Raw genomic sequence first — 14,467 nt, 5'->3', positions numbered from 1 at the left:
TTTATTTGGATTTTAGTAAAGCCTATGACAAGCTTCTCCATGGTAGATTAATTAGTAAAGTTAAGTCACATGGGATTCAGGGTGAGCTTGCCAATTGGATACAAGATTGGCTTAATGGCAGGAGACAGAGAGTAACGGTGGAGAGTAATGCTTTTCAGACTGGAGGCCTGTGACCTGGGATTGGTTGTGGGCCCTCTTCTGCTTGTCATTGATATAAATGATTTGGATGAGAATATAAAAGGAATGGTTAGTCAGTTTACGGATGACACAAAAATCGGTGGCATAATAGACAGGAAAGGTTTTCTAAGATCACAAAGGGATCTTGATCAGATGGGCCAATGGACAGAAAAATGGCAGATGGAGTTCAATTTGGATAAATGCGAGGCATTGCATTTTGGTGCAACAAACAAGGGTAAGATGGTAGGGCCTTGGGTAGTGTTGTAGAGCATGTATAAAATTCTTTGAAGAATGCATCACATGTAGACAGGGTGGTTAAATAGGCATTTGGGACGCTTGTCTTCATTGCTCAGTCCTTTGAGTATAGGAGTTGGGAATCTCATGTTGAGGTTGTGCAGGACATTGGTGAGACCTCTTCTGGGAAACTGTGAGCAGTTCTGGTTGCCCTGTTATAGGAAGGGTATTATCAAGCTGGAGGGGGCTCAGAAGAGATTGACCAGGATGTTGCTGGGTCTGGACGGTTTGAGTTAGAGAGAAAGGTGAGATAAACTGGGATGTTTTTCACTGAAGTGTAGAAGGTTGAGCAGTGATCTGATAGACGTTTAGAAAACAATGAGAGGAATAGAAAGAGTCAATGGTAGTTGTCTTTTCTCTTGGATGGAGGACTTCAAGACAAGGAGGCACATTTTAAAAACTTTTTGACATAGAGGGAGGTTTGTGTGTGTGGATTGAACTTCCAGAGGAAGTGGTAGATGCAGGTACAATTACAATGTTTAAAAGACATTTGGATAAGTAAATGAATAGAAAAGGTTGGGAGGAACATAGGCCAGGAGCAGGCAGGTGGGACTGATTAGTTTGGGATTATAGTTGGAACGAAGGGTCTGTTTCTATACTGTATGACTCTGTGATTCTCTGTGTTGAAGGGGCAGTGTCAGGTCCAGAGGCTTTAGGGATGGGGTGTGGTGCTACCGGGTCTGGAAGGAGGGGTCAGTACCACCTGGGTCACTTTGGGTGGGGTTTCAGGTCAGTGAGGGAGGGGCTGGGTGGGTGTTGGGTGGTATTGGGTGATGCGGGTGGTTGTAGTTCCAATCCCATTGGCAGGAGCAGGGGCCACTTTTGGGTCAAATGGGTATCAAGTCTAATGAAAGGGAGGGGTTGTTGTTTTGCTGGTGATGGGGTGGGGGGAGTTGACAGTTCCAATGGGGTTGTATTTGGGGAGAAGGGGAGTAGTGGGTCAGTGATGAGGGATCTGTAGGCTCCTGGGGTTGGTGGGGAGGTGAGGGAGTTTTGGGTCCATCAGATCACGGGTGTCAGGTTGAGGGGGGTCATTACGGGGTTGGTGTCAGGTCATGGAGAAGGGGGGAAGTGTGTCGGTGACAATGACTGACTCCTGACCAGAATTCTGGGGCCAATGAAGTGAGAAACTTGGATAAAGCCATTGATCAGAATCATTGAACTAATGAACCAGTGGGAACAGTGAGTGTAAATGGGGAATGAAATGCTTCCTGCTGATGTTAATGCAGCTGAATAATTTTCAACTGAGAATAAATGCTGTACAGTATTCTTGGTTCAAGTTTAAATTATTGACTGCCAGTAGAGGGCAGTGTTTATAAACAGGATCCCAGAATTTCTGAAATAGGAACTTGATGGAATTGGTCAAAGTCCCAATATGGGCACAGTAACATAACCTATTGTATGAACAGTCATTGTATTACTAGAAAGTAGGTATAAGTGGATATATTTTTCTTAAAGAGACCAGAAATATGCACAGTACTCTAGATTAATACATTGTGTACCTCAGCAGCCTCCTGGCTGCTAAAACGCAGATAGATTGCTAACTTGGCCTAACAGCAAGGGATGCTGGGTATATTGGCAAAGTAAAGCTGGAAAGTCACAAAGTCCACACACCAGACACAGTGCAAACACAGCAGTCGGGTGCTAATGACATTTGCTAATGTAAAAGGCAACATTTATGCAGAACAGACATACTCTCAATGACTTATAAGACCTTAAGACATAGGAGTGGAAGTAAGGCCATTTGGCCCATCGAGTCCACTCCGCCATTTAATCATGGCTGATGGGCTTTTCAACTCCACTTACCCGCATTCTCCTCGTTATCTGCTGAACAAAGGAGGGCCCTAACAGCAAGGTACAGTGCCGGGCCCTTCTACACAAAAATAAACTAACATCAGCAATCCATCCAAATGATTGACTCTGTTTCCAACGACTAAGTGTATCTCCCTGATTGGCCAGAACAATAGAAAGTTCCAGAAAACCATCTAAAAGATATAAAAACAGGCTTCACCTACAAACTTTGCTCTTGGAATCTTCTGGAGGCCTTCTGAGAAGACCAACATGGCAAGAGGCAAAGACCAACTGACCATCCAGAGAGAGAGAGAGAGAGAGAGAGAAAGAGAGAGAGGAAGAAAGCAGCTTCACAGACCCAGAGAGAGAGAGCAATTGTGTAAATCTCCAAGAAACTCGGGAATTATTGGAACCTTAGGAGCCAAATAGGATTTGACGTTGTGTGTTTAGTATTAAAGGTTGTTGTAACTTTGTTTCTAATAAAGTTGGCAATATTTTTCCTTGGTACTGGCTTGTGTTCGTATTGATCCTCGAGGGTAATACTATTGGGAATACTCTCGGTACTATGAGCTAATGAGGGCAGGAATAGGAGGATAGAGCAGATGAATGCATGGCTGAGGAGCTGGTTATGGGAAAAGAATTCACTGTTTTGGATCATTGGAATCTCTTTTCTGGGGTAGAAGTGACCTGTACAAGAAGGATGGATTGTGCCTGAATTGGAAGGGGACTAATATACGGGCAGGGAGATTTGCTAGAGCTGCTCAGGAGGATTTAAACCAATAAAGGGAGGAAGTGGGGTGGGACTCAGGGAGATAGTGAGGGAAGAGATCAATCTGAGACTGGTACAGTGGAGAAAAGGAACAAGTCAAACAGTCAGGGCAGGCAGGAACAAAGCAGAGAACAAGGTAAGACTGATAAATTAAACTGCATTTATTTTAATACAAGAGGCCTAACAGGGAAGGCAGATGAACTCAGGGCATGGTTAGGAATATGGGACTGGGATATCAGAGCAATTACGGAAACATGGCTCAGGGATGGACAGGACTGGCAGCTTAATGTTCCAGAATACAAATACTTGATAAGGGATAGCATTGCAGCTGTATGTAGGGAGGATATTCCTGGAAATACACCCAGAGAAATTATTTGAGTGGAACTGAGAAATAAGAAAGGGATGGTTACCTTGTTGGGATTGTATTATAAACCCCTAATAGTCAGCAGGAAATTGAGAAACAAATTTGTAAGGAGATTTCAGTTACCTGTAAGAATAATAAGGTGGTTATGGTAGGGGATTTTGACTTTGCAAACATAGTCTGGGACTGCCATAGTGTTAAGGGTTTAGATGGAGAGGACTTTGTTAAGAGTATACAAGAAAATGTTCTGATTCAGTGTGTGGATGTACCGACTAGAGAAGGTGCAGAGCTTGACCTACTCTTGGGAAATAAGGCATGAATGGGGCTGAGGTGTCAGTGCAGGAGTACTTTGGGGCCAGTGAACATAATTCTATTAGTTTTAAAATAGTGATGGAAAAGGTCTAACAGTTGAAGTTTTAAGTTGGAGGAAGGCTAATTTTGACGGCATTAGGCCATAACTTTCAAAAGCTAGTTGGGGGCAGACATTCGCGGGTAAAGGGAAGACTGGAAAATGGGAAGCCTTCAGAAATGAGATAATGAGAGTCCAGAGACACTATATTCCTATAAGGGTGAAAGGAAAGGCTGGTAGGTGTAGGGAAATGCTGGGTGACTGGAGAAATTGAGGCTTTGGTTAAGAAAAAGAAGGAAGCATATGTCAGGTATAGACAGCAGAGATTGAGAGAATCCTTCGAAGAGTATAAAGAAAGTAGGAGTATACTTAAGAGGGAAATCAGGAGGGCAAAAGGGGGACATGAGATAGCTTTGGCAAATAGGGTTAAAGAGAATCCAAAGGGTCTTTACAAATACATTAAGGACAAAAGAGGAACTGAATAGCGAATAGGGTCCCTCAAAGATCAGCAAGGTGGCCATTGTGTGGAGCTGCATGAGATGGGGGAGATACTAAATGAATATTTTGCATCAGTGTTTACTGTGGAGAAGGACCTGGAAGATATAGAATGTGGGGACATAACTGGTGACACCTTGAAAAATGTCCATATTACAGAGGAGGAAGTGCTGGATGCCTTGAAACACATAAAAGTGGATAACTCTCGAGGACCTAACCAGGTGTACCCTATAACACTGTGGGAAGATGGGAAGTGATTGCTGGGCCCCTTGCTGACATATTTGTATCATCGATAGTCATAGGTGAGGTGCCAGAAGGCTGGAGGTTGGCTAACATGGTACCATTATTTAAGAACGATTGTAAAGATAAGCCAGGAAACTAAAAACCGATGAGCCTGACGTCGGATGTGGGTAAGTTGTTGGAGGGAATCATGAGGGACAGGATGTACATGTATTTGGAAAGGCAAGGACTAATTAGGGATAGTCAACATGGCTTTGTGCGTGGAAAATCATGTCTCATGAACTTGATTGAGTTTCTTGAAAACGTAACAAGGAAGATTGAGGAGGGCGGAGATGTAGACATGATTTATATGGATTTCAGTAAGGCGTTCGACAAGGTTTCTTATGGGAGACTGGTTAGCAAGTTTAGATCTCGTGGAATACAGGGAGAACTAGTCATTTGGATTCCAAACTGGCTTGAAGGTAGAAGACAGAGAGTGGTAGTGGAGGGTTGTTTTTCTGTCTGGAGACCTGTGACTAGTGGAGTACCACAAGGATTTGTGCTGGGTCCACTATGTTTCATCATTTATATAAATTATTTGGATTTGAACATAGGAGGTATAGTTAGTAAGTTTGCAATTGACACCAAAATTGGAGGTGTAGTGCACAGCAAAGAAGGTTACCTCAGATTACAACAGGAACTTGATCAGATGGGCCAATGAGCTGAGGAGTGGTAGATGGAGTTTAATTTAGATAAATACTGCATTTTGGGTTAGCAAATCTTAGCAGGACTTACACACTTCGTGGTAAGGTTCTAGGGAGTGTTGCTGAGCAAAGAGACATTGGAGTGCAGGTTCATAGCTCCTTAAAAGTGGAGTCGTAGGTCGATAGGATAGTGAAGAAGGCATTTGGTATGCTTTCCTTTATTGGTCAGACCACTGAGTATCGGAGTTGAAAGGTCATATTGCGGTTGTACAGGATTTTGGTTAGGCCACCTTTGTGCAATTCTGGTCTCCTTCCTGTCAGAAGGATGTTGCGAACTTGAAAGAGATTTACAAGAATGTTGTCGGAGTTGGAGGATTTGAGGTATAGGGACAGTTTGAATAGGCTGGGGCTGTTTTCCCTGGAACTTCTAAGGCTGAGGGGTGACCTTGTAGAGCATTATAAAATCATGAGGGGCTTGGATAGGATAAATAGACAAAGTCTGTTCCCTAGAGTGCATAGGTTTAGGGTGAGAGGGAAAAGGTGTAAAAGAGACCTAAGGGACAACTTTTTCACGCAGAGGGTGGCACATGTGTAGGAATAAGCTGCCAGAGAAAGTGGTGGAGGTTAGTGCAATTGCAACATTTACAAGGCACCTGGATGGGTCGATGTTCAAGAACACTGCTGAAATTTGCTGTCCATTTTCACACTGACCTTTTGAAGTTGATAATCCTTCCTTTGGTTTTACAATTTATCTTCAATTGCTCCAATCGCTTTCCTATTTTTAAGATCACCTTCACAGCAGAAGCATTTATCTCTCACCTTTACATTTTCTATGTTTCTGTTAAACTTTTTTCAAAAGCTGAGTTCAGTTTGATATTTGCCAAATGACAGGTTATCGAGATTGTGAGACGACTCAGAGGGTATATAGCACAAAAATGTGATTTTAATTAGAATCAAAAAACAGTTCACTCCACTCCCAAAGATTTGAAATTCATTATTAAAACAATTTTGAATCTTTGATGTTGTGCATGAACAACACCCTAATTTTCAGTGAGCCCTCTTGAACTATGGGGTGAGTTCCCACCTCCGGGCAGTGTAGTGAGGTATACAGCTGTGATTCAGTATACGGGGTGTCCCTGTCTACTGCCCATTTTTCAGCTGTTTCTACCTTATCCTCATCAACACCTGCTGCAGCCACTGACTCACCGTTTCTTCTTGTATTAGTATTAACTCATCGACACAACTGTAAATATAAAATTGTGATGATCACTCCCCCTTTCTGATCTTTATCATTCTTCAGAACCATCCATGAACATTTTCCCCTGGGGTGGGGGGTGGCCCGATGGGTTGAACCCATCTCTCAGCATTCCCTTCATCAATTTTGACTGTTGTTCTGTTGTAAACCCGATGATGGAGCCCCTCTGACATTCAATCAAAGTTTACAGCCTTTTCCTCATTCCCCTCCCTGACTGCATTGTTACACATTCTATGATGATACTTTTCCCCTTCAGATGTGATTTTAACCACTGGAAGAGGCACTGAGACTGTGACTCCTCTTGTGAGATCTGTCAGCACAAACCTGACGTGGTTTTGCATTTTGTTTAGAAGAAGCCCAGTTAAATGTAAGGCTTTAATGATTTGTAATATTATTCCTGGGTAAAAATGGCAGAATAGAGTATTCAACCCCTCGAGACTGTCCCTCCATTCCCACCCTCTGGTCTGTCCAAGTGTCACTCCAGCTCCCACTCCCATCTCTTCACAATTCCAAGCTCTAGGTTTCCCTTCCCTTTCCCCAGTCGGAATGTCTCCCAGACCTTTTCCTGGACCACTTTCCCAATGCCAGGGATCATTCCCTCCAGTCTCAGGTGGTGTCCCCATGCCGTGTGGTATCACTCTCCCACCCACCACCCACCTCCTTGTTCCTGCTTGGTTCAGGTTTTACCACAAGATGTGTCACTGTTCCAGGGAGTAAAGAGCCTGGCGGAATTACAGGTATATTTTGTGTCTCATGTTGTAAAATTTCCATTTAATCAAATTCAGGGATTCGGATGGTCAGGTGTGGATGAAGTCAGTTTCGGGCTCGGAATGATGTTTTTCTGTATCACTCATGATTCAACATTAAAATGCTCTGTCACCATGGAGACGTTAATGAGTAAAGTGGCCATTTGGTGACTTGTGTTTCTGTTCGTGCAAAGTAATAAAGTTAGCTGAGTATCTCGCTCATGAACAGCAATGGTGTAAATGTTGGTCAAATCTGGACCACCCAATATTCACTGAAGTAAAGTCAAACTCAAAAGGCAGACCTGAAGCTAAATTCCACACGTCCATCAGACATTTACAGGGTCTGCATTTCAGAGCAATGGCTGGAGCTGATGTTCATCTTCAGAAGTAGTTCAGGTGTTCCTCATTTACATCAAAAAAATGAAGCTGGAAAACACTTGAACAGAAACATACCCGGTTTCGGAATTTCACATTGCAGACACTCAGTGTTGTTTATTCCTTCTTGGGGTGTGGGAGATTCTGACAAGATTGTTGTTTATTGACCATTCCTTGATGCCCAAAGATGGTGGTCAATCCTCTGTTTGAATTGCTGTCGTCCAACTGGGACTGCCATAGTGTTAAGGGTTTAGATGGAGAGGAATTTGTTAAGTGTGCACAAGAAAATTTTCTGATTCAGTCTGTGGATGTTACTCTTGGAGAAAGTGCAAAACGTGACCTACTCTTGGGAAATAAGGCAGGGCAGGTAACTGAGCTGTCGGTGGGGAAGCATTTGGGGCCAGTGACCATAACTCTATTAGTTTTAAAATACTGATGGAAAAGGATAGACTAGATATTTTTAGATTCCCTACAGTGTGGAAACAGGCCCTTCGGCCCAACCAGTCCACACTGACCCACTGAAGAGTAACCCACCCAGACCCCCATATTTACCCCTGACTAATGCACATAACTCTATGGGCAATTTAGCATGACCAATTCACATGATCTACACATCTTCGGACTGTGGGAGGAAACCGGAGCACCTGGAGGAAACCCACACAGACACACTCCACACAGACAGGTGCCCGAGGCTGGAATCAAACCTGGGTCCCTGGTGCTGTGAGGCAGCAGTGCTAACCACTGAGCCTCTGTGCCACCAACTAGATCTAAACGTTGAAGCTTGAACTTGGAAGAAAGCTAATTTTGACTGTATAAGGCAAAAACTTTCAAAAGCTAATTGGGGGCTGATGTTCGCAGGTAAAGGGACGGCTGGAAAATGGGAATCCTTCAGAAATGAGATAATGAGAGTCCAGAGACAGTATATACCTGTTAGGGTGAAAGGAAAGGCTGGTAGGTGTAGGGAATGTGGGATGGTTACAGAAATTGAGGGTTTGGTAGAGAAAAAGAAGGAACATATGTCAGTTATAGACAGAATAGATCGAGTGAATCCTTAGAAGAGGATAAAGGCAATAGGAGTACAGTTAAGAGGGAAATCAGGAGGGCAAAAAGGGGACATGAGATAGCTTTGACAAATAGCGTTCAGGAGAAATCAAAGGGTTTTTACAAATACATTAAGGATAAAAGGGTAACTAGGGAGAGAGTAGGGCCCCTCAAAGATCAGGAAGTGGCATTGGTGTGGAGACACAGGAAATGGGGGAGATACTAAATGAATATTTTGCAGCAGTGTTTACTGTGGAAAAAGAAATGAAAGATATAGAATGTGGGGAAATAGATGGTGACATCTTGAAAAATGTCCATATTACAGAGGAGGAAGTGCTGGATATCTTGAAATGAATAAAACTGGATAAAACCCCAGGACCTGATCAGGTGTACCCTTGAACTCTGTGGGAAGCAAGGGAAGTGATTTGCTGGGCGTCTTACTGAGATATTTGTGTCATCGATAGTCACAGGTGAGGTGCTGGAAGACTGGAGGTTGGCTAATTTGGTGCCACTATTTAAGGAAGGTGGAGAGGACAAGGCAGGGAACGATAGACCCGTGAGCCTGACGTTGGTGGTGGGAAAGTTGTTGGATGGAATTCTGAGGGACAGGGTGTACATGTATTTGGAATGGTAAGGACTGATTAGGGATAGTCAACATGGCACTGTGTGTGGGAAATCATGCCTCACAAACTTTATTGAGTTTTTTGAAGAAGTAACAAAGAGGATTGATGAGAGCAGAGCTGTAAACGTGATCTATATGGACTTCAGTAAGGCATTTGATAAGGTTCCCCATGGGAGATTGGTGAGCAAGGTTAGATCTCATGGAATACAGGAAGACCTAACCATTTGGATACAGAACTGGCACATAGGTAGAAGACAGAGGGTGGTAATGGAGAGTTGTTTTTCAGACTGGAAGCCTGTGACCAGTGGAGTGCCACAAGGATCGGTGATGGGTCCACTATTTTTCATCATTTATGAAAACTAGGGACGTGATTTGCTGGGCCTCTTACTGAGATATTTGTAACATTGATAGTCACAGGTGAGGTGCCGGAAGACTGGAGGTTGGCAAATGTGGTGCCTCTGTTTAAGAAAGTTGGGAAGGACAAGCCAGGGAACTATGGACTGGTGAGCCTGACGTCGGTGGTGGGAAAGTGGTTGGAGGGAATTCTGACCAACAGGATGTACATGTACTTGGAAATGTAAGGACTGATTAGGGATAGTCAACATGGCTTGATGTGTGGGAAATCATGTCTCACAAACTTTGTTGAGTTTTTTGAAGAAGTAGCAAAGAGGATTGATGAAGGCAGAGCTGTAGATGTGATCTATATGGACTTATAAGGCATTCAACAAGGTTCCCCATGGGAGACTGGTTAGCAAGGTTAGATCTCATGGAACACAGGGAGAAAAATCCATTTGGATACAGAACTGGCTCGAGGGAGAAGACAGAGAGTGGTGGTGGAGGGTTCTTTTTCAGACTGGAAACCTGTGACCAGTGGAGTGCCATAAGGATCGGTGTTGGGTGCACTGCTTTTCATCTTTTATATAAAAGATTTGGATGTGAGCATAAGAGATATAGTAAGTAAGTTTGCAGATGACACCAAAATTTGAGGTATAATGGACAGCGAAGAAGGTTACCTTAGAGTACAGCAGGATCTTGATCAGAGGGCCAATCCGTTGAGCAGTGGCAGGTAAAGTTTAATTTAGATAAATATGAGGTGCTACATTTTGGGAAAGCAAGTCTTAGCAGGACCTATATGCTTAATGCTAAGGTCCTAGGAGTGTTGCTGAACAAAGAGACCTTGGAGTGCAGGTTCAAAGCTCCTTGAAAGTAGAGTTGCAGGTTGGTAGGATAGTGACAAAGGCGTTTGGAATGCTTTCTTTTATTGGTCAGAGTATTGAGTACAGGAGTTGGGAGGTCATGTTGCGGTTATACAGAATATTATTTCATCCACTGTTGGAATATTGCATGCAATTCTGGTCTCCTTCCTATCAGAAGGATGTTGCAAAACATGAAAGGGGTCAGAAGAGATTAACAAGGATGTTGCCAGAATTGGAGGATCTGAGGTAAAGGAAGAGGTTGAATAGGCTGGGGCTTTTTTCCCTGGAGTGTCAGAGGTTGAGACATGACTTTATAGAGGTTTATGAAATCATGAGGGGCATGGATTCATAAGGCATTCGACAAGGTTCCCCATGGGAGACTGATTAGCAAGGTTAGATCTGATGGAATACAGGGAGAACTAGCCATTTGGATACAGAACTGGCTCGTAGGTAGAAGACAGAGGGTGGTGGTGGAGAGTTGTTTTTTTAGACTGGAGGCCTGTGGCCAGTGGAGTGCCACAAGGTTTGGTGCTGGGTAAATAGACAAGGGCTTTTCCCTGGCGTGGGGGAGTCCAGAACTGGAGGGTATAGGTTTAGGGTGATAGGGGAAAGGTATAAAATAGACCTAAGGGGGAACGTTTTCATGCAGACGGTGGTACATGCATGGAATGAGCTGCCGAAGGAAGTGGTGGAGGCAAATACAATTGCAACATTTAAAAGGCATCTGGATGGGTACATGAATAGGAAGCGTTTGGAGAGATATGGGCCAGATGCTGGCAGGTGGGATTAGACCGGAATGGGATATCTGGTGGGCATGGACAAGGTGGACCGAAGGGACCGAAGGGACTGCTTCCATGCTGTACATCTCCATGATTCTATCTGGGGTCTGCACACCAGCATTGTTAAGGTGGCAGTTCCAGGATATGAAGCCAGTGATGGTGACACAATGGAGAGTAATGTCTCAGAGGGGAACTTGGAGGTGATGGCGTTCCCATCGACCTGCTGCATTTGTCCTTTGAGTGTGAACGTTATGGAATGAGAATGAGCAACTGAGGAAGCTGCAGTACCTCACTGCAGTCCATCCTGTAGCAAGAACAGACTGACATGCAATATACCAACAGAGGAGAAAATGGAGTACTGAAGATAATGGATGGGATTCTGGTCAAGGGGATTGGTTTATTGAGGTCTGTTGTGTCTAGTTTCTGGAGTGGGAACACACCCCAAGAAATTGGAAATATTCCATGGCACACCAGAATTGTGATGTTTATTGAGGTTTGTTTGTGCAGAGGGTTAGTCAGTGCAGTCTCGAATCTGGCCCGATAGAAACAGTATTGATGTGGGTGGTCCAATTCACTTTCTATTCAATGAGCATGACCAGGAGTTTGAAACTTGGACCCAATAATATTAATATGATCAGACATGGCAACTGCCTGGCACTTTCACCGCATGGATTTCACTTGCCATCTGGGCATCAATGTTGTCCCGCTCTGAATTGCTGTGTGTGTGCATGAACTGCTTCATTATCTGAGGAATAAAGAAAGAACCTGAAGACCCCAGTCAGCAGAGAACAGCCCCCCTGAGGGGATTATTTAACTCTGTGTTCACCATTGAGGAAGCAGAATTCAGAAAGACATTGACAGAGCAAGTGCTCCTGCCATACCAGACTGTAACACTCATCACTGCAGGAAGGAGCTGGCCCTGTATTTCACCGAGACATCAGGGTGTCTCTCCCGGTAACTCGTGTGGTTTCTCACCTCTGAGATGTTTCTGACCCCACTGGAAGTGATGTGCTGTTTAAACATCACTGTCCTCACTCAGCACCCACACAGAGACATAATTCAGTGGAGCTCACTGGCTATTCCCCTCAACTGGGACGATGCTAGTCACCTTCCTGACACCAGGAGGTTAAACTTCCTGTTGTGACCTTCCTGCCACCTGGGTGAGATTGTCTAACCCAGCACAGACTGTAGATTACACCAGCCATTTAAATATCCTGGAGTGTGACTTCCTTAATGGGAGCATTGAGAGCCAAGGGAAGGTTGTTGTGTGAAGTTGATTTATCTCATCTACTCTGACAAACTACTCTGACAACGCTGTACTTTCTGTATTACCAGAGAAACTCTCAGCCTGACACTGTGGGAGCTGAAAGCAAATGCTGCTGGGGACCTTCAGACTTCCCTGGAGCCAGCACTCAGTGAGTTAATCATTTCAAAATCCATCTCAAAGTTGGAATGAAGGAAACTGTTCCAGAAGCAAATTGCTGCTATTTGCCTCCTGTGTTTCATGTTTGAGTAATTTATTCCAAAAACAGGTCCAAAAACAGTATGTAAATATCTGAGCTCACTGCTCAAACTGCAGATCCACCTGAAGATGCTGAGAATCCAGCCGTGAATTCACCGATCTGAGGGAACATCGATATTTTGAGTTTTTGCTTCATTCTGTCTGTCGTCCTCAGGATGATAATTGTAGGAACAGGAGCTGATCAAGAGGCAGCTGATTTCTGTCATGAAGTTTTCTGCCTTCAGTCCTTGGGGCACATTTCATTCAAATTCAGTCTGGTCAGGAGCTCACTGTTTGCTGCCCTGTTTTGGGCCAGTTCATTATCACTCGTGTCAGAGAGAGACAGCTTGTCAGGGTGTGTTTGATGATGATTCTTTCCAGAATCAATTGTTCAGACATTCAGAGGGCAGCAGATAATCTCAGCAAATACTGAGGCTGCTTTCCCACCATCTCTCACAGATGGAAGGATGACAATCAGTTTGCTGATCATGTTTGTTCCTGAGTCCTGTGGGAAAATGTGAAGCATGTTTCACACAGAGGGAGAATTCTTACTTTAAGAAATCACATTAAAGTTTAATCCCTTTTCCAAGAATGATGTTTCAGCTGGTTGTTCAATTGCTGTTGATCCATTAAAGTTAAAAATCACACAACACCAGGTTATAGTCTAATAGGTTTAATTGGAAGCACTGGCTTTTGGAGCGCGGCTCCTTCATCAGGTGAATGTGGAGGACACAGTTGTCAGACATAGAATTTATGGCAAAAGTTTACCGTGTGATGTAACTGAAATTATACACTGAAAAATACCTTAATTGTTTGTTGAGTCTCTCATCCGTTAGAATGACCATTGATAGTTTCACCTCTTTCATATGTATATCACAAAACCTTTTTAAAAGTTACAGTCTCAGATTAACTGTAACTATTGGTGTCAGCCATATAAGATGTTAGGATGTTGAAGGTGTTAGCCCCCTGTGTTCCCTGTCTGTGCCATAATGTTTAGACTGATTCTAAACTAAAAAGTGAGTTCACAGAGTCTTACAGGGATTCAAGCAGTTTTTGAGCAAAGTACAATGTAACTCTGCGAATACAAATTCACCCCACAAACGTACATGTGTATGTGTGCATGTGGGTTTTTGCGTGTTTGTGTGTGTCTGTCTGTCTGGGGTGGGGTGTTGTGAGTGTGAGAGAGAGTGTATATGTGTGTGTGTGTGCGTAAAGTGTCTAAGTCTGTGAGAGTCTGCATGTGAGTGTGGGAGTGTTGGTGTCTGTATGTATGTGTGTGTATGTATGTGTGTGTGTATGTGTGTGTGTATGTGTGTGTGTGTGTGTGCGTGTGGTCCCAGTTGAGGTCCTCCCTATGAGTATGGAACTTTGCTATCAGCCTCTGCTCGGCCACTTTTTGCTGCTGCCTGTCCCGAAGGCTGCCTTGGAGGATGGTCACCCGAAGGTCGAATGCCCTGGACTGCTGAAGTGTTCCCCAACTACAACCCTGACACGGTAGGCACTGCATGACATGTCAGAGTGTGTACATGGATACCACCATTACACGTGGGGACACCTCCCACCATGTCCGTGGCAGGTCCTCATGCTACTCAGCCAATGTTGTCTATCTCATATGGTGCAGGCAAGGATGCCCTGAGCCACGGTACATTGGGGAAACCGAGCAAAAGCTATGGCAAAGGATGAATGGGCACCGCACAACAATCAACAGACAGGAGCATTCCCTTCCAGTTGGGAAACACTCCAGCAGTCCAGGACATTCGACCTTGGACCTTCGGGTGACCATCCTCCAAGGC

Source organism: Chiloscyllium plagiosum, unplaced genomic scaffold, assembly GCF_037043375.1.
Source record: "Chiloscyllium plagiosum isolate Xiang-an unplaced genomic scaffold, Cpla_swu_hap1 HiC_scaffold_3, whole genome shotgun sequence".
Classification (NCBI taxonomy): domain Eukaryota; kingdom Metazoa; phylum Chordata; class Chondrichthyes; order Orectolobiformes; family Hemiscylliidae; genus Chiloscyllium; species Chiloscyllium plagiosum.
The sequence above is the reverse complement of the archived record's forward strand: the minus strand, read 5'-3'. Positions refer to the sequence as shown.